The sequence below is a fragment of the Schistocerca nitens genome, chromosome 6 (assembly GCF_023898315.1).
Source record: "Schistocerca nitens isolate TAMUIC-IGC-003100 chromosome 6, iqSchNite1.1, whole genome shotgun sequence".
NCBI lineage: Eukaryota > Metazoa > Arthropoda > Insecta > Orthoptera > Acrididae > Schistocerca > Schistocerca nitens.
In genome coordinates, this window is record NC_064619.1 from 298495962 (window position 1) to 298523243 (window position 27282).

The 27282-nt window shown below is 44.3% G+C and overlaps 2 protein-coding genes across 2 annotated transcripts in view; one reads left to right on the top strand and one right to left on the bottom strand.

The window, feature by feature from the left end:
- The window catches only part of LOC126262236 (mediator of RNA polymerase II transcription subunit 20), a 600255-nt gene that overhangs the window by 428125 nt on the left and 144848 nt on the right, over positions 1-27282 (bottom strand). The gene's annotated exons all lie outside the window — the stretch shown is intronic.
- LOC126262235 (facilitated trehalose transporter Tret1-2 homolog) overlaps positions 1-27282 on the top strand; it is a 395495-nt gene that overhangs the window by 247057 nt on the left and 121156 nt on the right. The gene's annotated exons all lie outside the window — the stretch shown is intronic.

Sequence of the window (27282 nt, forward strand, 5' to 3'; positions counted from 1 at the left end):
ATCTGATGATGGATGAACTCCGAAACGAGTGATATCCGCAATAAAGTCGTTCGTTGCCTGATGTTTCACTTTTACTATTGCGACCCTGTCACGATAAATGCAGAACAGCTGATTGTTTTAGTTTCAAGTTTAACTCGGATACCAAAGGAGAAAAAAATACTTTTTCTTTTGATGTAGTTACAAATTAACAATTTTCGGATTACTGTGAAACCTTACTTCTTGCTAAATTTTAACATTGTAGAACAACAGGAGGTATCCTAGAGGTTCTGATGAGTGACTTTGCGTAAATGAAAATACGAGAGATAAATGGCTGTACCTTATGACTGCATTGACTTAGAAGCTAATGTTTATTATACCGCCAAAGAACAACAGTTCTTAGTAGTGACATAAATTTCAACTTGATACGTCTGAGAACAAGGATTCTTAAAAGTTCGACAGACAGACGGATAACAAAGCGATCATGTAACGGTTCCGTTTTTACCAATTGAGCCACGGAACCCTAAACATGCAGTATTCTTTAGTTTCAGGGCAGTGTCACACAGACAGAATGTTAGCTGACTAGTCACATTACCACAAAAAAAGGCTATACTGGGCAGCAACGACACTGGAGACACTGAACGTAAATTTAGTGCTGCACACACAATAGCGATGGGTTCGAAGAACCTTAATCCCAACTATCTACAAATCTTTTCCATGCCAATGGTCAGTCAGATGACAGGATTACGGCTCCACGGATGCCCCTCCCTCGCGTCTGTGATCTGACCAATAAATCCTGTTGGGAACACTTTGTACGAGGACAAGAAGAGATTGGCGTGGGGACGAGAAGAGGAAGGCGGCCAGCCCATCCCAGTCCAGGCGCTGCTGGCCGCTGATTTGTATGCGCGCTGCCCGGAGTACCGGTAGCTGTAGAGCGGAAGTCACGCCCCTCCCGACACAGAGCTTTACACCGGCGCCATAAATTCATGTCTGGCGCGTCTGGGCGATAGGGGACGTGAGCGCGTTCCTCAATCGCCAGCCGGGTCGCTTAACTGGGTCCTCCAGGGCCGCATAGAGTTTCTCCGTCAGAAACAAAATTAAAATTATCTAAATCGGGCGCAACACTTAATGAATAACGTAGTCCCTTAACACAGTAAAGCGTTTCACTGTTGTTTTTTTTTTTTTTAATGAAAGATATTAACGGTACTTTCTGGTAGATCAAAACTGTGTGCCGGACCGAGACTCGAATTCGGGACCTTAATGTATAGTTATTTTAATTCACATCGTAGTCAGAAACAACAATGTGAAAAAAATAACCCTTTCGTTTCCCAAAGTCAATACGTCCGCGAAGGCGCGACAGCAGTCCGTTTTGCAAATCTGTTCAGTGGGTTGCCATCTGCAGGCGCCAACCAATTCGATGCAGCAATACGGAGCAGAAGGTTAACTTTGATACAGCACAACCTACAGGTGCAATCTCTAATTGTAAGAGTTCCGTAAACCAGTAGCACGATTCTCTTTAACAGTGGATCACTGATAAACAGCAATTAATTTCTGATAACTTATCGTGGGGAATATACGTCCCAGGATTAAAGAGCAATACTCACGGTTAAATGAGAATTTTCGTATTGCTTAATCTCTCGACAGCTTCGTGTCACTACCTTCATATGAAAACGTCAGCGAAAGTTTGGAGTACGCAATTCTCGAGCTTAACCACTTTCTTTATACTACGCATAACGATAACAATTCTTTAAAGACGTAAGTATGGTAAAGGATAGAAGGATGACATGTATTGACAAACGGACCTCAACAACTCTGAAAGGGGCGACGATAGAGGATCTACCCATTCTGCAGATTGGTGTTGGAGTCTCTCTTTGGATGGAAACCCAGCAACGAATCACGAGGTGAGTGCACAGTAGCAATGGGCTCACACGCGACCCTGTCACCAGTTCAGCAGCCCGCCACTGCCATATCCTATTCTAATGTCATTGGGTTTAAAGTGACTATAAGGTTGTTTAATGTATGTGACTGCCTGCAGCGACTCCTCTGCAATCGTGTAATGATACTGTTACGACCAATCGAAACTGCAATCGTCCGCCAAAACTGTGCGTTCTTTGAATACTCTGGGAGCTAGCTCATCTGAACAACACCACATAAAATATTAATTCAGTGTACTACATAACTGATAAAAAGATTTACACATCTTTTAAGGTAGTTATCAGCTTACAAATATTTTATAAAATGCAGGACACACAAATGCTAAATTTATTTATATTTTATTCCGACCGGTTTCGGTCATAAACCGTGTTCACGATCCTGTACGAAATACAAAACAAAAATCACGTCAAAATGCATAAAGAAAATGAGCTACAGGGAACCAAGATTATTTAGAATGTAACAACAGAAAAATAATTTCGTCGAAAAATTAATCTGCAGCCAACATTACATGTCAAAACTGAAAGTATGGTTCACTTCGAACGTTGCAAGTATGATACCCGTGTGAAGAGCAACTAACTGAAGAGAACCAACACGAGACACACCCTCGCATTACAGGGCGAGAACTCATGGTAAACAATTCAGCGACTGCTATGGTCGCAGGTTCGAATCCTGCCTAGGGCATGGATGTGTGTGATGTCCTTAGGTTAGTTAGGTTTAAGTAGTTCTAAGTTCTAGGGGTCTGGTGACCTCAGATGTTAAGTCCCATAGTGCTCAGAGCCATTTTTTTGAAACAATTCAAAGATCAAGGACTACAAATATATCACATTCTTATTCAGGATGAGGATAACATTAATCACACACCTCGTAATAAAACTGTATTCTACATTTTCAAGAAGACAATGTAACAAACATTTGGCGTTTTGACATGTAATATTGGCTGTAGATTAAATTTTTGACGTAAGTAATTTAACTGTTTTTACATTCGAAATAATTTTGTGACCCTGTAGGTCATTTACTTTCTGTATGTGACACGATTTTTGTTTTGTATTTCGTACAAGATCGTGAACATGGTTTATGACCGAACCATCCGCAATAAAATATAAATAAATTTAGTATCTGTGTGTCATGCATTTTATAAAGTATTAGCAAGGTGGTAACTGCCTTAGCAAGATGTGTTATTGATGCAGTAAGCAGCAGAATGGTCCAGTATTACTGTCGGCAACAAGCCGAGATGGTGTTTGTGTACGGCCAAGCAGTTGGAAACGGTCGAGAGGCAGCACGGATACACCAAAACAAGTACTCTCCCAGACACCAACCATCACACATTTCAAGCCCTTTTTTGGCGTTTGTGTGATTTGGGTCCTTTCAGACAGGCGAACGAAGTGAACTCTAAGGACTATGGGACTTAACATCTGAGGTCGTCAGTCCCCTAGACTTAGGACTACTTAAACCTAACTAACTTAAGGACATCACACACATCCATGCCCGAGGCAGGATTCGAACTTGCGACCGTAGCAGCAGTGCGGTTTCGGACTGAAGCGCCTAGAACCGTTCGGCCACAGCGGCCGCCTCAGACGAACGTGCAGGGAGGCTGCCGACTGCGCATACACCAGATTTGGAGGACCAGGTTCTACAGTATATTGAGACGAACCCAAGTACAAACTCCAGGCAAGTGGCCCGTCAACATAGTGTAAGCCAAAGTATGATTATGTGTATCCTGCATAACAACTGCTACTATTCCTATCAATTGCAACGAGCGCAAGAATTATCAGTAGCGCATTTCCCTCTATGGGAAGGATTCTGTCGATGGTTTTTGCACCAGATCACCATAATTATGGGGTTTCTGTCTTCAGTCCTCTTTACCGACGAGGCAACCTTTCCCAGAGCTGGCGTCATCAGTAAGCATAATAGTCATCTGCGGGCTACAGACAATGCTCGGAGAACGGTTGAGGTATCTCATCAGCATCGGTTCAGCATCAATGTGTGGGCAGAAATTCTTGGCGACCACAATTTGGACCGGCTTTTATTCAACAACGCCTCGACAAAGGAACTTACCTGGACTTCCTGCGGAATTATCTGCCTGGGCTCCGCGGTCGCAGGTTCGAATCCTGCCTCGGGTATGGATGTGTGTGACGTCCTTAGGTTAGTTAGGTTTAAGTAGTTCTAAGTCTAGGGGACTAGTAACCTCATGTGTTAAGTCCCATAGTGCTTGGAGCCATTTGAATTTCTGCCTGGGCTGCTTGAGAATATGTCTTTGGCAATATAAGAGGTTAAGTAGTTTCTGCACGACGGAGCCCCACCCCATTTCCGCATTACAGTTCGCCGACACCGCAACACCATCTTCCCTGGAAACTGGATAGGACGCGGAGACTCTTTAGCATGGCCTGCTAGAGCACAGAACATAATCCCCCTGATTTTTACCTCTGGGGGGCATCTGAAAAGCGTTGTGTATGTTCCTGAAGTGCGGCATCTTCAACGGCGTGTTCGCGACCCCTGTGACGCTATTTGGAGAACGGCCGGAACGTGCGAAAGAGTGCAGCAGTCCATGAAGAGACGTGTGAACGCTTGCGTTGCATCCCATGGAGGCCACTTTGAACATCTGTTGTGACGTGGATGCGATGAAGCTCTGTACTTGGACGATTTGTTGTCCATTTCCGGACACACTTTCATAGGACCTTTTTTTCCTTCATTTCCAGTCAGGAATCCGTCGCTCCATTTTGTCGGTTTTATTCATGTTCTTGCCTATAAGAGTCTAATAGGCATGGTGAGACGACAGGGTCAGCGACGATGATGTCACTTCTCGCAGCAAAAAAAATGGTTCAAATGGCTCTGAGCACTATTGGACTTAACATCTAAGGTCATCAGTCCCCTAGAACTTAGAACTACTTAAACCTAACTAACCTAAGGACATCACAAACATCCATGCCCGAAGCAGGATTCGAACCTGCGACCGTAGCGCTCGCGCGGTTCCAGACTGAAGCGCCTAGAACCGCTAGACCACCGCGGCCGGCGGGAAACCAAGTCACCGAAGTGTCGTCGACATGAAAGTTTTGCATCAGGCCGTTAAGCTATGCGACATTACTACCATTTCCAGTAGGCACCGGCCGGCTTTCTCACAGCACATCTGTGCGTCATGCCCACCGCGTATTCCAGTAACTGTGGATGAAAATTTACGCCACCAGGGTCAAGAGTCTGTAGGGCCGGGCGGCCTCTGGGCAGTAATTAATCAAGCTCGGCACTCGGCGCAGTAAATCAGGCGGCGAACGTTTGCGCCTACAAATACTGGGCAGCGGAGCAGCGCTCTGCGAGGCTGTCTCGTGCTGGTTGCCACGCCAGATGCAGCGCGACGCACCAGTCTGACGAGAGGCCTTCCCGAACAAACGCAGAAAACTTTGTGCTTAATGCCCTGCCTAAGACGGAGTCTTTAGGGACGGACCACGGACTCTGACTGGATCAAAAATGGGGAACAAAAAAGGTCGTGTCGTTTTCGAAGGAACTACCCCGGCATTCGCGTTCTGCAGTTCAGGAAAGTCGCGGACTATCTAGATTAGAATGGCCGGATAAGAATTTGAATTCCGCCCCTCCCGAATCTGCCTACAGTGTCTTCCCCACTACGACTCCTCTTTCGGTTTCAGGAAATCATACAATTAACATCTGCAGTAATGTATATATTACTAATTTGAATACACAGTATTAATGTTCCACAATGATATTTATCTAATAGTTGGTTATGAACCGGCTTTCGGCTTCTTTGGCCATCGTCAGATAACTTAATACTAAACAGATAGTCCTCACGACTTCAGCGAAAATTCTTAGCTCTACAAAGCTTCTTGTACAAAGTTATGTGACGTTTTATGACTATATCGATTCAAAACTCTAGCATAATGTAGCACCTAAAGGGAATCTGTTCAAATAAATCTTATAATACAGCATATTCCAATATTAAAATTATATGAATGTGTAAACGAAAAATGCTGTACACGTAACAACACAGGTTGCTGTGTCATATGGACAAACTGGTGAATGTGATGAATAAACGGAAAAAAGGGGGACGGACGAGAAAAAAGTCTATGGAATGTGCTTGTGGAACAGTTATAGCAACCTTATTATCTAATGTGAAACAATAATTGGTGAAAGAAAAAAATAACGGTTAAATAATAACTGGCTGCTGCTGCTTTAATAAAGGTGAGTAATTAAACTGTGTTTGGTCATCAAGGAGAGGTCCGGATTCTTTGACTGGTCTAGTAGTTATAGCCCTATCTGACTGACCTAAATATAATTTGCCACGCAGACTGCAGGAAATTAGTGTGGAATCCTATCTTTACTGTTGAACAGAAGGTGGGCAACAGTATTCCTAGAGTAAAAAGCTGGAGTATCTTCCCTGGATTTTAGTTTCCTGACAGGAACCTGAGAGGTCCTATTCATATACAGCATGGGGGCCCATTTATTATCAGTGCGGTTTTGTGCTGTCTGATGTGGATAAAGGATTGCCGTTATCCTTTGTCTCTTCTTTTTGCTGATTATGTTGTCTATTAGGGTAGGACTACAACCATTTCTTTGATTATTTTCAATTCATTTTCAAAATCTCTCAAACGGGCGGATACGAACTATGCAGTTCAAAAATATCGAGGAAGGTTCTCCAATCACCCTATCCTACAAATGCGTGCGACAGTTTTCTTTGTTATTTTGACACTATGTTTGAATCGGTTCACCCTAAAATTTACATTTCTGCGCCTTTGAAGTGCGTTTCGTACAAGCTTAAATGTAATTCTTCGCTTAATAATATCTTCTGATAAAAGTACATGCAATTGAAGTTAGTTATTGTATACTTTCCTTTCTTTACACACTCTTTCATCCTCCTTTTGTCAGTTAGGGTGTTTTAGACATTAATTTGCCTTCTTTTTAACCATTTGTAATACATGTGTAACAGAATTCTCCAGCTTAATATTGCCACACTTCTACTGCGGTGAGTGCAGCCAAGAGAACAACACAGATCTGCTACTACAGTTCCACAGGTCATGTACTGACTACTATGAGGGCATTTTTGCACAAACTGCGGAATTTGAGAATTGAGCGGGTAAAACTTGCAAAGTACGTGTGAGCTGTTATCCGACAGGGAAAGTCGTTATGTGTTACTGTGATTATTTTACGTAGCCAAAGGTGAATCAGCGGAATCTATGCGCCAGCTGGAAGCTGGATTTAACAGAGCTAGACACACGCTGAAGAAACCTGTGTCCGTTGTGATCGCCACACGCATCACCTTTCTGTACATGAAGCCACGAAGCGTGCCTGGGAAGTGGGAGCACAGTGCGGCTGCAGCGCTGGCCAATCACAGCCGTCCGCTCCGCCAAAGGGAGTTATCTCGGCCACGCAGCCCAGGCCTCCCCCCGGCGGGCGCGCCGAATTTCCCCAGACTTAATCCGGGCGCGCTGCTAATTAGAACAAGTTAATCAGACAATTTATCCGCCGCCCAGCGCAGCGCGGCGCAGCTCTGCGTCCCCCAAGTTCGGCCAGCGCGTGCCGCTTTCGGCTCCATTCCGCCGCCGGCGGCACCCACTCCACTCCACGTGGCCAGCACACCGAGCCGCGGGCCTTTAATAACTCCTTAGGTCGCAAAATGAAAAGAAAAGCGAAACTGTTAAGAAAGAAGTGAGTAGAAGAAATGGAGAAATGGGAGGGAGGCGTGCGGCTTTGTACAGAGAAGATATTAAGAACCGCCTGAAGTACTCCACTGTTCTGCTCCGAGTCAAGCATCCTACAGTCACAAGCCGAAATAACGCCGCATTTTCCGTGGTATTAAAGACGACCGGCTGAGGTACTTCTCGTGAAAAATGTGTGCTCTTCAGAGAATCCAGACGCGTCTTCAACCGTGTGAAGTATACTATGTCAGGTACTAGAATGGTCATTGTGAGCCATGAGTGGTAGGCTCAAAGCAATTCCGTGACTTCCAGCCCGGAACCGCAGTGCTGGCGGGACAACACTGACGTGACGAGCGTCATCGAATAGTGTATGCCGTACAGATCGCGGTAGTATCGCCAACACAAGGTATAAAAGGGCAGTGCATTGGCGGAGCTCCCATTTGTACTCAGATGATTCATGTGAAAAGGTTCCCGACGTGATTATGGCCGCACACGGGAATCAACAGACTTTGAAAGCGGAATGGTAGTTGGAGTTAGTGCATGGGACAATCCATTGCGGAAATCGTTAGGGAAAGCAATATTCCGAGATTCACAGTGTGAAGAGTAGACTGAGAATACCGAGTTTCATGCATTATCTCTCACCACGAACAACACAGTGGCCGACGGACTTCACGACCGACAGCAGCGGCGTTTGCGTAGCGTTGTCACCGCTAACAAACAAGCAACACTACGTGAAATAACCGCATGAATCAATGTTTCAAGTATGACGAACGTATCTGCCAGGTCAGTGCGGCGAAATTGGCTTTAGTGGGCTATGACATCAGACGATCGAGGCGAATGCCTTTACTAACACCACGACAACGTCTGCTGCCCCTCCCTTGGGCTCGTAAGCACATCGATTGGACCATGGACGACTGCGAAACAGTGGCCTGGTCAGATGAGTAACGATTTAAGTTCATAGGAGATGATGGTAGGGTTCGAATGTGTTGCAGACCCTACGAAGCTATGGAACCAAGTTGTCAACAACCCACTGTGCAAGCTGGTGGTGCCTCCATAATGGTGTGGGCTGTCTTTACATGAAAGGGACTGGGATCTCTGGTCCAATTGAGTCATCTCGTCCAACTGAACCTATCATTGACTGGAAAACAATTCAGATACTTGGAGAGCACTGACAGCTATTCATGGACTTCATGTTCCCAAACAACGATGAAATTGTCATCTGGCCACAATTGTTCGCGATTAGTTTGAAGAACATACTGGACAGTTCGATCGAACGATTTAGCCACGCAGATCGCCCGACATGAATCCCATCGAACATTTATGGGACACAATCGAGAGATCAGCTCGTACACAAAATTCTGCACAGGCAATACTTTCGCAGCTATGGATGACTATACAGGCATCATGGCTGAATATTGCTGCAGGGCACTTCCAACGACTTGTTGAGTCCATGGCACATCGAGTTGCTGAATTAAGCCGGGAAAAGAAAGTCCGAAACAATGTTAGGAGGTACCTCATGACTTTTGTCACCTCAGTGTATAAGTAGATATACTTCGTCTATACTAAGTATACTACATCTTTACAATCTTTTTTTCGATCTCCTTATTAATATATTTTTTTCTACTAGCCTCTCCTCTTCGTAATTTTCTGTTTGCAAATACAATAAAAATACACACAAAATGAAATGAGGTAAATCGGACAAATGATCACCTCCATGCCAACCAGCATGCATTTCGAAAACATCAATCACGTGAAACCCAACCCGCAGTTTTCTGACATGACATAGTGGAAGACTAGGATCTAGACAGTCAGGTTGATGCTGTATTATTCCATTTCCGAAAAGTATTTTACTCAGTGCTATACATACGCTTACTATTGAGAGAAAGATCGTGTGGAGTATCAAGCAAAACTTGTAATTGGATTTAGGATTTCTTGGCATGGAGAACGCAGCAAGTTACCTCGGATGAAGAATCATCGACAGATGTAGAACTGACTTCGCCTGTACCCCACGGAAATGTGTTGGGTCCGTTGCTGTTCATGTTGTATATTAATGACCTTACCACAATATTAGTACTTCCCTCATACGTTTCGCAGATGATGCAGTTATCTGTAACGAAGTGTGAAAAGAGATGTACAAATACTGAATCGCACTGTTGGTCTTCACAAAAAAAAAAAAAGAAGAAACATAATATACTACGACTACAATATGAAAGAGTCACAGTGGTAATCGGTTACCTGATACAAAATACTTGGGTGTAATACTCTGTAGGGATGTGAAATGGAATGATGATATAGGCTCAGTCGTAGATAAAGCAGGTGGCGGACTTCCGTTTATTAGTAGAATATTAGAGAAATGCAGTCAGTCTACAAAGGAGATTGTTTACAAAACACTCGTGCGACCCATCCTAGAATATTGCTCAAAAGTATGAGACCAGTACCAAACACGACTAACAGGGAATACTGAAAGTACACAGAGAAAGGTAACACAAAAGGACACAGATTTGTTTGACCCGCGTGATAGAAATGTTGAAGAAACTCAACTAACTGCCATTTGAAGATATACAATTACACAAAGTTTCAAGAACTAGCTTTAAATTATGAATCTGGGAATGTATTGCAATCCCCCACGTATCGCAGCCATTGAGACCGTGAGGTCGAGATTACAAACAGTCTCCCCGTGCTCGATACGTGAATGGAACGGGAAGAAGCCCTAATACTCGTACAATGGGAAGTACCCTCTGTCATTCACTTCTCAGCAGTTTGCTGATTACGAATATCGATGCAGACCTGCAGAGGATGACCGTCATAATGAGACACGAAACAAAATACTTTACATCCACGTTGGCGGGATACGATCAACGGTGAACCTGGTCAAAATTACTTACATTAGATCACGAGGTGCAACGGCTGACAGACCACGTGGCGTCCACAGTCAGCCATAATGATGTTGGCGGCAGGTTATAAGACGCAAGCACCAGCGGAGGAAAAGAAAAGGAGAATCTGATTATATATCCGGGGAAACAACTACTCTTACTACCTAAGAAGGCATCAACCTTTCTTGAGAATACGATAAAGCGTGCTAATGCAAAAAATATGAGACGCGCTGCCACTTGAACCCCGATTACTGGCTGTCACGAATGCGCTTCTACAACTGAGTTATCCAACCGTATCATATCTGGTTCTCTCGCTCCCCAAGAAAGGAACACCTCTTAGATAGAGCATTCGTCGAAACACAGTTCAGCACGCAATTTCGAGCAGGACGTTGCGCAACGCAATCAGTTCTGTTCACGGCATATTTTAGAGGGGCTGCGTTTAATTTCTTTCTGTCCCTTCGCTCGAAGAGTCAAGCGAGACTGAGGGACAAAACACAACACGGCATCGTATTTGGAAATGCGCTCTGCGATGAGTTCCGGAGGTCGCGTGCAGCCTAATTAATACAAGCTTTGCTGCTGAATCGACCATTCATCATGCCTCTTCCTTTCCCCCACGCTGCTAATGCTATTTACACCCCAACGCACGAAATACGTGATGCGTGACTACAGGAGGGCAGGGAGAGGGGTGTGTTTCGACGTTGTACTTTTTCAGTGGATGTCAGATGCACGCACAAGCTTATCCCGGATTTCTTAAGGATGTCTTGTTTCCGCTGTTTACGGCACAATAGTTCTCCAAACAAAACGATGTATCGTGCATGAGCGGTAGCAAACGCTCGTTTGGTTGTGACGCGTATGATACAGCCCCTCAGTATTAGGTGTTAATTATCTTTTGGGATTGCTTACAAGCGTTCTAAAATAGATAAAACTATTCATAGCATTTAGTTGTAAATGGATAATTCTGTCCGTACCTACATAGTACTTCCAGATTTTTTCTTCTCTTCCAGGAATGCTGGAGTGCCTCTGTGATACCTTAAGCCACGGGAAAAGTATGTAGGAGGATATAAAAGTAAAATATATATCGTATGCAAGGGTGATATTCTGCGACGGAAAAGCATGCTTGCTCGCTTCGCAAGAAACAGTGCCAATCTTAGTTCCGCGTGATTAGCGGCATCTATCCTCTGCAGATCACCGTTAATTGCGTGTGAGCTGTCAAGGGTCCATCAATAACCTCTGTGTACTGGAGCACTATCCAAGAGAGAGAGAGAGAGAGAGAGAGAGAGAGAAAGAAAGAGAGAGAGAGAGAGAGAGAGAGAGAAAGAAAGAAAGAGAAAGAAAGAGAGAGAGAGAGAGAGAGAGAGATTGTAGAATACACCTACACAGAGTCTTTGACTAACAAGGGTACAGACCAAAGGTGCAACTCTGGGAACACATTGTGGGTTGCTGTCAGTGTATTCGGAATACACATGGTATTTATGAAGGTGTAGTCATCGATGAGGAGAACTGCTGAAGCCTGGCTTCACATGAATGCTGGCTGGCCATGTAGTTGTAATGCATCTTGTCCTGAAATGTATATTTTCAGTTTTGTTCCTCTGGGACTCTGTTATAAGGTGCTCATGTACTCAGTCACAATACGTCGTATCGGGAAATCACTGGTTTTCGGACCTATGTTCATTACGATTATTTGCTTCTTTCATTGTCATACATTCACCGCTTTCGTTTCTACTTAAGATAGTCAAACACCCTGTACATCCCACTGAAATCCAATGCCAAAAATATTCGCGATATAACAGGCACCTTCCACCAACTATCTGCCCTGTCATACTGTGCGCAGATTTATTGGGACAATAAGTAGTTCAGACAAGAAGAGAATAGAAGTTTTGGAAATATATTGGCACAGAAGAATTCTGAAGATTAGATTGGTAGATTGAGCAGCAAATGAGGAGATACTGAATCGCATTAGGAAAGAAGGGGTTTATAGAACTACGTGATTAAAAGAGGGGATCGTTTGACAGGACAAACCCTGAGAGATTAAAGAACCATCAATGTGGAAATGGAGGGATATATTGGGGGCAAAAATTGTAGAGCAATATCTAGACATGAATACAGCAATCAGGTTGAAGCGGATTTAGGTTGCAGTAATTATGCAGAAATGAAGAGGCTTCAACAAGGTAGGGTGGAGAGTTGTATCTATCGTTCGCTCTACGGAAAGTACGGTACGGAAGTGTTGGCACACTACATAAATAACATAGTAAATGGTACGATTTCCGGTAGCACTGGTAGGGAAAGAAATATAAATGACTGTGTAAGAGAGAAACTGGGAGCCGACGACTTCTTTTTGTTTTATTTCTTCGTTTGTTTGTTTTCCACTAATTAGAACGGCAAATCGTTCAGTGTTATTCGACTGCGTATTTTATATCTTTACTGGCTCTAAATTGTATTTTATACGTAATAAGTTGATTGTGTAACTTCGGCGCTTTTAACCAAAACAATTACTTTCGACGCAAGAACAGTTTACGTGCACAAAGATAAAAATGTATATAATTATAATTATTGTTATTTTGTGCTCAATGGTATTTCTTCACCATGATCAAAGGCAAGAGTTTTCTGATATTACTGATAAGTGCGAAAGTTGTTTATGAATAAAGTACATGTTTTATGAAAGCTCGACGAAGCATTGAAGCAGTGTTTCATATATTTTTGTTTTGCGGTTTTTTTAAATATTAGCTTTTTTAAGCAAATTGCATTTTTAGCGCTATATGATAAATCTGTACTTTTTTATGGTATCATCCTCTGTTTTACGCCACAAATCAACAATTTGCGAATAAAACCAAAATTAAACACTAACAATTTCTATTTTTGTTACAAATACTATTTATTTTTAAGTAACAGACAGGAGGATTACTATGTAAAACAATAATGTTCTGTATGTTACCTGGCCCATATAAACCGTCACTCAGCTTCTAGAAGGCTCACCGCTTCTGGTTTTTAGGGGAGTCTAGTAAGACACTGATCGCATATGTAAAGAAAGCAATCGTTATGTGGTAACGCCCGAAAGGTATGCAACACACCCAACGTACGGGTAACGCGGGTACGGCCTTAACTGATCAACGCTACTAGGAAAACTACCGCAGTCCAGACGTCCGTACGATAATCTTGAGAACGAAGACCCCGACAAGCAGCTGATGCGTTTCTTTGTAACACCACGAGTTCAGCGTGCAAAACAGACGTTTTATACGCCCGTCTTCTTGGGCCGCGGAGCCGAGAGCAAATAAGAAACGTAATTATGTCGCAGGTAGTTGCAAAATATGCAGCAGTGGCAGGTGGTGCTGCCCTCGCTGCGGCGCAACGGCCCGCAATTGATTATGCAGCCGGCGGCAGCGGCGCCTTTCTCGCGCAGTCATAAATTGGCTCAGGCGAAGCGCGCCGCCCTGGGGCGGAAGTGGGGCGGCGGTGTAGGTGAAGGCGGGGTAAGTTATGCCGCTGCGAGGCGGCACCGCCGTGTCTCCGCACAAACTTGGGCGCGTCTGCTGTCTGCTAATAGCGATGTTTCGATACCAGTCAGCATACAACATTTCACATCCATACCAGTAGCGAAGTATCCTCAGACTTCAAGAAGAATATAATAATTCAGCAGGTGCTGACAGGTGTGAATATTACCGAAATATCGGTTTAGTAATTCACGGCTGCAAAATTCTATCATGAATTCTTTACAGAAAATCGAAAAACTAGTAGACTCTGACCTCGGGAAGTTCAGTTTGGGTTCCGGAGAAGGCAGGAACACGCGAGGCAGTACTGATCCTACAACTTAAATGACAGGTTACGAAAAGCCAAGACTGTTTACAGCATTTTTAGGCTTAGAGAAAGCTTTTGACAAGGTTGACTCGAGTATTCTCTTTGAAATCCTGAAGGTAACAGGGGTAAAATATAGGGAGAGATAGGCTATTTAAAACTCACACAGAAACTAGAGCCGAGTGGCATGAAAGGGAAGCAGTGGCTAAGAAGGGAGTGAGACAGGGCTGTGGCCTATCGCCGATGGTTGTTCCTATGGGACCAAACTGCTCAGGTCATCGGTCCCTAGGCTTACACACTACTTAATCTAACATAAACTATCTTACGTTAAGGACAACACACATACACACAGGCGCACGTGCGCGCATGCCCGAGGGAGGACTAGAACCACCGACGGGAGCAGTCGCGCATCGCCGATGCTACTTAATCTGAACACTGAGCAAGTAGTAAAGGAAACCAAAGAAAACTCTGGAGTAGGAATTAAAGTTCATGGAAAAGAAATTAAAACTTTGAGTTTGCCGATGACACGGTAATTCTGTCATAGACAATGAAGGACTTGGAAGAGCAGTTGAACGGAATAGACAATGTTGGATATAAGTTGAACATTAACAAAAGCAAAACAAGGATAACGGAATGTTGTCGATTTAAATCAGGAGATGCTGAGGAAATTACATTAGGAAACGAGATACTTAAAGTGGTAGACGAGTTTTGTTATGTGGGCAGCAAAAATAACAAAAATAACTGATCATGGCCGAAGTAGAGACGGTATAGTATGTTGCCGGGCAATGGCAAAAAAGAAAAAAAAAGTTTCCGAAGAAGAGAAATTTTTTAACATCGAATACAGATTTAAGTGTTAGGAAGTCTTTTCTGAAAGTATTTGTGTGGAGTGTAGCCATACACGGAAATCAAACGTGGACGATAAATAGTTTAAACAAAAAAATGGTTCTGAGCAAATGGTTCTGAGCACTATGGGACTTAACATCTGCGGTCATCAGTCCCCTAGAACTTAGAACTACTTAAACCTAACTAACCTAAGGACACCACACACATCCATGCCCGAGGCAGGATTCGAACCTGCGACCGGAGCAGTCGCGCGGTTCCGGACTGCGCGCCTAGAACCGCTAGACCACCGCGGCCGGCGTTTAAACAAGAACAGAATAGAAGCTTATGAAATTTGGCGTTACATAAGAGTACTGAAGATTAGATGGGTTGATCATGTAATTAATGAGGAGGTACTTAACAGAACTGGGAAGAAAAGAAATTTGTGGTACAACCTGACTAGAAGAAGGGATCGTTGATAGGCCACACTCTGGACATCAAGGGATCACCAATTTAGTATTGGAGGGAAGTGTGTGTATGGGGGAGGCGGGGAAATTGCACAGGGAGACAAAGGGATGAATACAGCAAGAAGATTCAGAAGTATGTAGGTTGCAATAGTTATTCGGAGACAGGATAGAGCAGCATGAAGAGCTGCATCAAACAATTCGCCCGGTCGAGGACCACAAGTACATCAACATCTAACGCTGTATCGATAGCTCGATATCAGTTTAACAAAACAGTATCGATGCAGAAAACATCACTATGCACTGATTGTTTCTTTTACGTAGTTTAAAGCTCTCCTTTGATACAAAAGCATTTATTGAGTGTAGCAACCCAAATAGGCAAATTATGTCAAGCTTGCATGCACCAACTTCAATATAAAACCGTATCCAATTGTAAGCAATAAATGACAAATATTTCAAACACTCATTCGAAGCAACAAATAATTTATGTGTGGCCATTCCGCTCTGCCCCGTGGCCTCCACTTGCGAGATTTGAACAGAGGTAAAGTCTCGCAGCCAGTGAAGAAGGGATTTCCCCTAATGCTGCTGCATATAAAAAGTGGGTTCCCATATTCTTAGTCCTTTAGCAGCTGGGAGCAGGAAGAGGTACACGAAAAATATATTTCTAATTAGTTACTATCGGTTTCCTTTAGCGAAATTTAGTTCACTTGCACTCCAGCAACAGAAAAACTTTTCGAAGTCAGTGTGCACATCGTTAGTATTACTAACATACGTTGCTGAAATCCGGACCGTACATTAAAGACTGTGTACGTATTCCCTGTATAGTACGTAGATATTGAATACATTCCAACTCCCACACCACTAGCAACGGAAGCTTATTAATTTCCTCTACAACCTTCGACATTTTCGGTAACAATACTGGTAGTTCTTACGATACTATTGAATTATCGAATGTTTGCCATCAATAACGACAACACACGGAGTAAAACAAAGATGTCGATACCTACATCAGTAATGCACGTTATATACTACCCGTTGAAGGCTTGTGTCTGCCTTTATATTCGTCGATGAAGAGCTTCCCTGGTGAGGTGGAGCAACTAATGTGCTCGAGTGCTACAGCAATCGATATCTCGCTTTCAGTCGATGACACAATCACGAGATTGCTCAATTTTGTTGAAATACAATTATGATATTTACCATAATGAAAAAACTATCCGAGTAATCAGTTATTTTCCTTTCGCAGAAAGTAAAAAAAGTTGCTGACGTTGTTGACCTATCTTTGGAAAAAAAGGCACACTTTGCACGTAATTTGGATGTAAATGTACATAACTGTCAATTACCGTCAATTGTGATTAGCCGCTATCCAAACTTCTGACCTATATGCGGCTTCCTTTGTTGGGGGAAAAATGTGAATATTCCAACAGTAATCTGTATTATTATTAAAAGCGTTCCAGGACTTGCTAGGCATTTTCGAAAAACTTTAAGGCGGTTCTGGCAATAGATTACCGATTATTCGCCTATTCTATTATTGTTGTTCTTCTATCTGAGTTGTCTCTGTAGTGGCTTGATGCCTACATACATGCAGGCCCCTAGCAGTTAACGCAAAACGTTAAATGTGTTTAATGCATTGCGCAGAAATAGCTACACAGATCCTTTACTGTTCCCTCACACTATTGTCGATAAAACGCTGTAAACAGTAACAACCGTAAACAAAACAGAAGTCTCCGTCCGGAACTAGCTTAAATGAAATGAGCCCATAAAATGAGCTGGAAGAAAAGCATGGGCATAATCCTGTTGTTGTTGTTGTGATCTTCAGTCCTGAGACTGGTTTGATGCAGCTCTCCATGCTACTCTATCCTGTGCAAGCTGCTTCATCTCCCAGTACCTACTGCAACCTACATCCTTCTAAATCTGTTTAGTGTATTCATCTCTTGGTCTCCGTCTACTATTTTTACCCTCCACGCTGCCCTCCAATACTAAATTGGTGATCCCTCGATGTCTCAGAACATGTCCTACCAACCGATCCCTTCTTCTAGTCAAGTTGTGCCACAAGCTCTTCTTCTCCCCAATTCTATTCAATACCTCCTCATTAGTTATGTGACCAACCCATCTAATCTTCAGCATTCTTCTGTAGCACCACATTTCGAAAGCTTCTATTCTCTTCTTAACCAAACTATTTATCGTCCACGTTTCACTTCCATACATGGCTACACTCCATACAAATACTTTGAGAAACGACTTCCTGACACTTAAATCAATACTAGATGTTAACAAATTTCTCTTCTTCAGAAATGCTTTCCTTGCCATTGCCAGTCTACATTTTATATCCTCTCTACTTCGATCATCATCAGTTATTTTGCTCCCCAAATAGCAAAACTCCTTTACTACTTTAAGTGTCTCATTTCCTAATCTAATTCCCTCAGCATCACCCGACTTAATTCGACTACATTCCATTATCCTCGTTTTGCTTTTGTTGATGTTCATCTTATACCCTCCTTTCAAGACACTGTCCATTCCGTTCAACTGCTCTTCCAAGTCCTTTGCTGTCTCTGACAGAATTACAATGTCATCGGCAAACCTCAAAATTTTTATTTCTTCTCCATGGATTTTAATATCTACTCCGAACTTTTCTTTTGTTTCCTTTATTGCTTGCTCAATATACAGATTGAATAACGTCGGGGATAGACTACAACCCTGTCTCACTCCCTTCCCAACCACTGCTTCCCTTTCATACCCCTCGACTCTTATAACTGCCATCGGCATAATCCTATGGAAATATAATTCATCAACGACAGAACTGGCACACAAAATATTCGTTCTACCGAATCTGCAATTTCGTTCATAAGCCTGGAACCCTGAACTGGTAGGATTAATACAGGTCGTAGAGAGACACTTAATAAGAATAATTATCTTGGGGTTGAAGCTTTTTTATCCGCGTTTGCTTTAACAATACATATGTTTGGGGTCCCCCTTAAACAAAACACAATTTTGTTCTTTTATCCCAAACATGTTTCACTGCAGTTGCAGCATCATTTGTGGGATTTTATTTTAAGGCTGTTAAACAAAAAGAATGTTCTTTACTGTTTGTAGGCATGTAAATATTAGTTTTTAAAATCGTAATTCCAGATCTTCGAAGAAAACAAATAAAATTATGAATTCATATCTTTTTACCACATGGTGTGGTTTTCCTGGTGTATTACGTTTTCACAGTGACTGTTTTCTTTCACAGTTTCTCATCTGCAGCCATATACAACTTAATGTAGACAAATTATTTAAGCAAAAATTACGATTTGGAAGCTGTTGATGGCTATGCCTGAAATTAATTAATCCAATATTCCGAGATCCAAAGTGTGAAGAGTGTGTCGAGACTACTAAATTTTAGGTTTTACCTCTCACCACGGACAACAGAGGGGCGGACGGCCTTCACTGAACGACCGACAGCAGCGGCGTTGCATAGAGCTGTCAGTGTTAACAGACAAGCAACAAAGCGTGAAATAACCGCATAAACCAATGTAGGACGTAAAACGAACGAATCCGTTAGGACAGTGCGGTGAAATTTGGCGTTAATTGGTTATGACAGCAGACGGCCGACGCGAGTGCTTTTACAGCACGACATCGCCTACAGCGCATCTACTAAGCTCATGACCCTATTTGTTGGACCACTGACGACTGGAAAACCTTGGCCTGGTCACATGAGTCCTGATTTCAGCTGGTAAGAGGTGATGGTAGGAGTCGAGTGTAGAGCAGGAACACGGAGCCTTCGACACAAGTTGTCAACAAGGCAATGTGCAAGCTGATGGTGGCTACAAATGGTGTGGGCTGTGGTAGTGTCGAATGGACTGGGTCCTCTTGTTATAGTCGTCTACTCGGAGGTCATTTCAGCCATTCATGGACCTCATGTTCATAGTTATGGAGGGAGCAGCGCTCAATATTTCTGCACGGGACTTCCAACGACTTGTTGAGTCCATGCCACGTCGAGTTGGTGGACTACGCCGGGGAAAAAGAGGTCCGACACGTTTTTAGGACGTATCACATCACTTTTTTCACCTCAGTGCGTATCATACAGACGGCTACCGAAAATTGTCTTCCCCATACACTATTCGCGAATGAAACAGGAGTGGGGGTAAATGATAGTGATGTCAAAGTACGCACTGCCACGTGACAGAGGGTCGTTTGGGGAGAATGACGTACGTGTGGGAAAAAAAAGAACCGTGCTACGCAGTCTTGAGAGGCAAGCGAATAATAAAAAAAAAAAAAAGCGAGGCGCACAATGTTTGCAAAGACGGGTCTCGAGTTGTGCGCCATGGGGGAGGGAGGAGACGGTCGGGCAGCTGGTGGCTACTGCACTCCTCTCTGGCCGCCGCCGGCCGGATGGCGCGCAATTTACTGGGCGGCCGCGTATTATACTGGCGCCAGCGCTGGCAGCCAATTTAATATCGCTGACGCCGTAGCTGGCCCCGGCGGGAACTGTAATCGCTGGCGCACTGGCCCCGCCGGCCCGAAAAATGGACTGCAGCGGCGGGGGGATGCGGCTTATTGTCTCTGCAGCGCCGCTGCGTTATGAAACTCGATGGCCGAGTGGCCGCCCAGCCGCACTGCGACTCGTCCGCCACACTCGGCAGCTCTGCAAAGGCGGGGCGTGACTCGACCGGAAGATGGCTGCGAGCTAATGGTTCTGGGGACCAAAGGTGCTGCCGACGTCGGAGAAGTCGGCCACTACCTTCCCTGGACCGCACTTTTATCCAACACTAACTCACAAGACTGCGTCGCCAATTTACTCATCTGTCACAGTCTATTAGAGGGGAGGAGGAATGAAAACTAGCTGAAGCGAAATATACGCGTAATTTTGAACTAATCCACTAACCTTGGGGCGTGCAGACGCAGGAACTCGGTTTACTCAACTGATATTTCACCTTATATCAAACGCCTAGGTCCGAGTGATCTGACAGACTGCAATTACTCCATTTCCATGAGTTGTTTTATACACGAGAGTAGCGTCCTGCACTTGGGGCCCCAGAACAACAATTGCCGGAGATAGTGTTCGGCGCAAAGGGCTTTGTATGAACTGAGTATGTGATTAGATACTCTATCCATGCTGAGATATCAATACGTCGTTAGGAACTGCTCTGTACCAATGTCTTTGCGAGTTGATCACAGAAAGCGCCCGATTCCGTGCCATGTCCACGCTGAAAATGCTATTCACCTTCGCTAAGAGAATTTTTACGTCTTCCTTGAGGACCGTGTTCCAGAGCAATGAAGTCAGTGCTATAATTTTGACATTGCCATAAACACAGCATTAATGGTTTCAGCCTGGACAAAGCACGGAATTCGAAGCTTCATTTGATCAATTCGCAAAAGACGTCGTTACAGTGCTGTTCCTATTGATGCACCGATATTATAGCAAGAGTAGCGCGCGTCTAACCACATATTTTGTTCATGCAAAGCTCTTCGCCGCCGAGCATCTCCGGAACTTATGTATTCTTTGGCGGCAAGCGCCGTTACGCGGCTCTCGCATTTAAAATAACAGATGCGTTGTCTCTGTGAATTAGATACGCTGAAATAAAACGAACGGACGATGATTATGAAATAATGAAGAAGAAATGATATCAGTGAAAGCTCATCAGATTTACTGAATGTAATGAATATGTGGTGACGACTCACTATCTGTTACAGATGTATACTCAAAATAGGAGTTCATGACCTTCGTGCGCAGCCGCCTTAACCGCTACGATCCCTGAGGGCACCTCCAGGCCCACATCAAATCTTTCAGTGACAATAAGATTATTGAGACAGCCTTAACGGTTAATAATAAATCTGGGTTCGAGGCTCGGTGTGCCACTGATTTCAAATCATCATAAAGTACTCAAACGGGACGTATTTTAAAGCTATAAACAAAAAATAACGAAATCTGAAAACAAAAGGAAAACGATACCCTGGCAGACAGTAACAGGCAATAAAAAGGCTAAAGCAAGCGAAAAATAGAAGAAGAAATTTAAAAAATAAATCTTTTACAAATTCACCAACGGTATGATTCAAAACGACGTCTTTTATATCTCTCAGAACTAAGTAAGCAATTACCTGGTCAAACCACCCTTGAACAACAAGTACAAAAGTTTTCCCTAGGAGAAACATGGTGATCTGCAAACCGCTCCGCAGTACTTAATACGCTGCCACAGCGGTTTGTTGGCCACGAACAAGCACTGCAAACTGAAACGTCTCAAAGGTAGAAGCGAGATGGGTAAGATGGCTATATTCCTTGGATGAAACGTGTATTACCAGCTCTCTTTCCTGTTGTGATAGTGACTGCCCTTATAGCGCCCAGCGCCTTCTTTAGTCAATCTTCTTCAAGACAAAATTGTGCAAGCGTGGAAAAATTTCCTAGAATGAGTCACAGTCTTCACACACTATCTTGTATAGCACTTTTTTCAACCAGATCATTTTCAGGACTGGTGTTTAAATGCAAATTGCTATTTTTTTTTAAAAAAAGTAGTTTTTAAGGCAATGGGAGTAAAAATGTTACATGCATTCACGTGCAGCAAAATTTCGTCACTTTGCATAGTATCACTAAGGCTTCCGCAAGCATTCGAGTTTAACATTTGCAGTGGCTGAGTGCATATATATAGTGCAGATTATTGAGAGCGTTTGGCATACTGAACAACGCCACAGTCTACAAGCAAGTGGAGGATAGAATACTCATAGCCTAGACACATTTCAGTTTGAAATCTTTTGTGGAAGAACCCAAAAGCGTTTGTGACGTCAAGCATCAGTGCTAAGTGTATTACTTTAGTAGCAAGTAGGCTGGATACCGTAGCTCGTAACTTTTCTGCTCTACGTGAGACAGATCCAGCATTGAAAGTACCTGTGAATAACCAAAAATGAAACCAGTACCGGAACCGACTAGGGAATAAAAGTAAAAACGGAAGTATCGCCTGGGCAGGCAGGTAGCATTATATCAGTCAGAGTTTGGTAATACAAACCGATAAGAAGAAAAGACATCAGTCGCGCCTTGCAGCAGTGACAGCGACAATTATCGCCATCTGGAGATGTCGAGCAAATGCATCGATGAAGTATTGTGCGATTTACACAATAAGATCTGGCAGCAAACCCAAGAAGTATATTTGCAACAGATGACCTTTCTGACGATGGTTGTACTCCTGAGACCTAAACAGGCGTTAACACTTACATCTTGGACTGCAGAAGAAGCGGAAAATAATGAAGATTATCCAAATGTTCTAAACCTTTCATGCGTAACACAGCTCACTATAATTGGCACCAAAATAATGAGCACCAGTTTATCTCTTACATCCCCCCCCCCCTTCTTTCGGTTCACCCTGATTCGAGAACTACTTCCCCTTACTGGGGAGTACAATACATTACGCAAACAAGGAAGGATGTAGAGTCTGTTGTACGGGTAACGACGTGGGTGTACGGCGCGAGGAGGACCAGCGCGCGGCGTGATCGATCTGAGAAGTGGGTCGGCAATTACCGCCCCCGTTTTTTGTCCGCCCCGTATCGCGTCCAATCCAGGAGGCGGCGGCGGGGGCCGCTCGTTAGGGGGCGGAATTAGCGCCGTGATTTGTCTCCGAGGCTGCCAGTGCCGCCCCCGCCGGCAATACTGACATCCCGCCGGCAGAGCCGCGCTGAGAGAAAACCCGTGTTTGCAGCCGGCACCCCGTCCTGTGATCCCGCGCCAGGTAGACACAGTGCGGGCTCGGCGGCCAGGGGTCGGCAAACGCGCCCGCCGCCGTCTCACGGGCGACTCCCACCCCACTTCCGGCACGGAGCTGTCGGCCTTGACAGGCAGTGAGCGACCGACGAGCAGTTTCGATTGCTGTCTCACTTAAAGTCGAGTCGCACTGGAAGTCAACGGAGCAAACTAAATTCCAATAATCCCATTGTACCCCTTCTGATAACCAATCCTGTAATGCTGCCGCGCCTTTTGTAAACAGATCCCACCTACACACACTCCGTATCCTGTCACGAGGAAACTTCAACCGACTCCCTATCCGAGAAAAATGTGATCCGCGCCGATATTTATCCCTCCTACCAACTGTAACTCTATCCCGCTCCACATAAGGGCTCCTCTCTCATTTCCCCTCTCCTTGCATCCCCATCCCTTTCCTCCTGTTACCACTACTCTATCTACACACCGAAGTCATCTTCACCCTCTGTCTTTAACACCTTCCATATTCCCACTGTTTATCCCAAAGCGTACCCTCATCTACATAGTTTTGCTAATTGACCGTCTCAACTCTATGGAACATATTTTCTCCTTCTAAAATACTTCTCACCAGGTGCAGGCTCTTCAGATTTTACGTGAAAGTGCAGCGCTTCAGTGTGTCTTCTCAGAAGAATGTCACCATTCTGCGATGTGTTTTAAAATGCATTTTTTTCTATCAAAAACAGTCTTGATCACAAATTATTTACTTCGGTAACCGGTTTCGGCCACAATTGTGGTCATCTTCAGACCAATGAGTAAGAATCTCCTTCTGGTGGTAAATCACCAGAAGGAGGTTCTTACTCATTGGTCTGAAGATGACCACAGTAGTGGTCGAAACCGGTCACCGGAATAAATAATTTGTGATCAAGACTGTTTTTGATAGTAAATATTTGTAACAACAATGATCACTGTTCACTCCCACAATGTATTCAAAAGTAATGCATATATTTTTGTTTTTTGGTTGCCCATCTATGATTTTTTAATTTTTCAATAGAAAAAGCTGTCCTAAAGATTTTTTCTTATTCTCGTTATATTTTTTAATTCCTTTCGCTGAAAATCCGTATACTGTATCGATGACAGATCAGCCCCCGCCCATACGGGTGAGGGGGAAACAGGGAAAGAGAGAGACAGAGAACAAGAAGTCGACGGACGGCCCGACACGTGTCGGCACCATCAAATGAAGACATGCTCACTCTACATGAAACTTCAACATAATATCTCGTCGCTCAGCCCATTGTTGAACGGCGGAAATGAGGTTATGAGGGACAGCCAGGCTCATGAAAAGTTGCAATACAAGCTCTATGGACAAAACATCACTAGCCCCCATAAGAAAGCACACTTGTCGATAAAATGAAATGATAGTATGGCATTGTTGGCCGTCGATATGGAGCGTTGTTGATCATATAATCCAGTCAAGTGACCCCTCACCGCTGACGTCATGGGAGTCAAGTGGTGGGTTCGGGCCAGTTTGTCGTATGGACTCAGCGCAGTAACATGGGTCGACGAGGAGATGTGACAGAATGGTTGCCCGAATTCTTCGTGCATCAAAGGGCCCACAGACGAGTGTCACACCTTGTCCCACATATTCGGTTTCAAAACCGGCAGGAGCTCATGCTCTCATTGCGTCAAAGTCAATCTCAGTCAGTTTGCGAATAAACATGTCGACGGGAAATGCATACAAACGGGTACTTCGTAAGAAGCCACTGATCACAGTGTCTTCAATAGGTCAAACGACACTGAAAATGAACAGTAGTTGAAGGAAAGCGTTTAGTGTACGGACCAGAGACGCGTTTAATCCGCAGTACATGGTGGGTTCAGTTCAGGCTACATTAGTTGTGTGATGTTTTGGTTTTTTTTATGTACCATGGCCTTGGTCCAATCATTCAAGTCATACTACCAGAATATTTATTTTAACATTCTCAGTGACTAAGTGTTCACGTTTTTAATAAATATTCAGTGGACATTCCCTTCTTCCAAGATGACGACAGCTGTGTTCACAGTGCTACACGCATACACTGATCGGCCAGAACATTAGGACCACATACCTAACGGTCGATAAGTCCACCTTTGGCACGGATAACAGTAGCGACGCGTCATGACATGGAAGCAATCAGGTCGTCGTAGATCGCTGGAGGGAGATGGTACCACATCTGCACTCACAAGTCACCTCCTGACATCACGTTCAATCACGTCCCAGATACGTTCGATTGGGTTCAGATTTGGCGAGTTGGGGGGAGGGGTTAGGGGGAGTAGCACATCAGCTAGAACTCGCCACTGTGTTCCTCGAACTACTCTGTAACATTCCTGGCCTTGTGAAATGGCGTATTATCCTGTCGGAAAATGCCACTGCAGTCAGGAAACATGATAATCATGAAGGGGGTCTGATACTCCTCGGCCGTCGTGGTGCCTAAAAAAAAAAAAAAAACACATCCAAGCCCTAGGCAGGATTCGAACCTGCGACCGCAGCAGCACCGCGGTTCCAGACTGAAGCACCTAGAACCGCTCAGCTACAGCAGCCGGTGCCTTCCACAGGCGCCACCATACATCCCTTCACTATTATCATGTTTCCTGACTGCAGTAGCATTTTCCGACAAGATAATACGCCATTTCACAAGGCCAGGAACGTCCATGTGAATGTTCCCCACTGTAAAATGGAACCGCCGCCAATTTTCTCCGTCCCACAATACAGGTGTCAAGGAGCTGTTCTCCTGGAAGACAACGGATTCACGCCCGACCATCAGGATGATGAAGGAGGTACCGGGATTTATCAGACCATGCAACACTCTGCAACTACAACGTCCAATGCCGATGGTCACGTGCCTATTTCAGTTGTAGCTGCCGATGGCATGGGGTCAAAACTAGCATATGTATGACTCGTTAGCTGCAGAGGCCCATCGTTAGGAGCGTTCGGTGCACTGTGTGTTCACACATATTTGTACTCTGTCCACCATTAAAATCTGATGTTAATTCCGCCGCCGCCTGTCCTGTTTTACCAGTCTGCCCAGCCTACGACGTCTGGACCTGGTTTCACCTAGGTTTCATACGCCTTGAATACACTCATCACCACACCCCTAGAACACCCGACAGGTCGTGCAGTTTCCGACATGGTCGTGTGGAGCCTCCGGGCCATCAAAAACTGCCCTTTGTCAAACTCTGATAGATCGCGCGCCTTCCCCATTCTACTTACACACGGACAGCACGCTCACACTAAAGGCCAACAGTTATTGAGCTATGTGGAAAAAACGTAAATTAGTTACAAACTACGGCGTGCACTCACTTTATTCAACATGTAAACATCACTACAGATATTCGTATTTAGGCTATGACATGTTCGATAAGCCTGCCATCATTGGCGAAGATAAGGCGCAGATGAATAGCGAAATCCTGCATAACCCGCTGAAGTGTCGGAACATCGATGCTGTCGATGAGCCCCTGAATGGCTGTTTTCAGTCAGCAGTGGTTTAGGGGTTATTACTCTACGCCTTGTCTTTAATATAGCCCCACAAAATGGGAATCGCATGTGATCAGATCCGGAGAATATGGCGCCCAATAGAGGCCTGTACCAGTAGCTTCTGGCTACCCCAGAGTCATAATGCTGTCCCCAAGTGCTCCTCCAGGACACCAAACACCGTCCTGCTTCGATGGGGACGAGCTCCGTCTTGCATGAACCACATCTAGTCGAAATCAGGGTCACTTTGGATAATGGGAATGAAATCATCTTCGAAAACCTTCACGTACCGATCGGTAGTACTCATGCCATCAAGGAATACCGCACCGATTCTCAGTCCCCCAAATGCGCCAAATTTGCTTATTGACAAACCCATCCAAATGAAAGTGGTCTGCGTCGCTAACGTTGTGCGCATACCCATACTAACTCCCATCATGCCCCGCGACCAACCATGCACTTTGAACGTCCTAACGCAAACCGTTCAGAAGTTATGACGATTTTACTTCATGTAGTTCAATAATTGTCACTCTGGACACGCAACGTCCGTGTGTCTGACTGACAGTCATTCCCCGCCAGGTGACACTGTTATCGCCTGGGCGGGTTTATATCAATAGCAGGT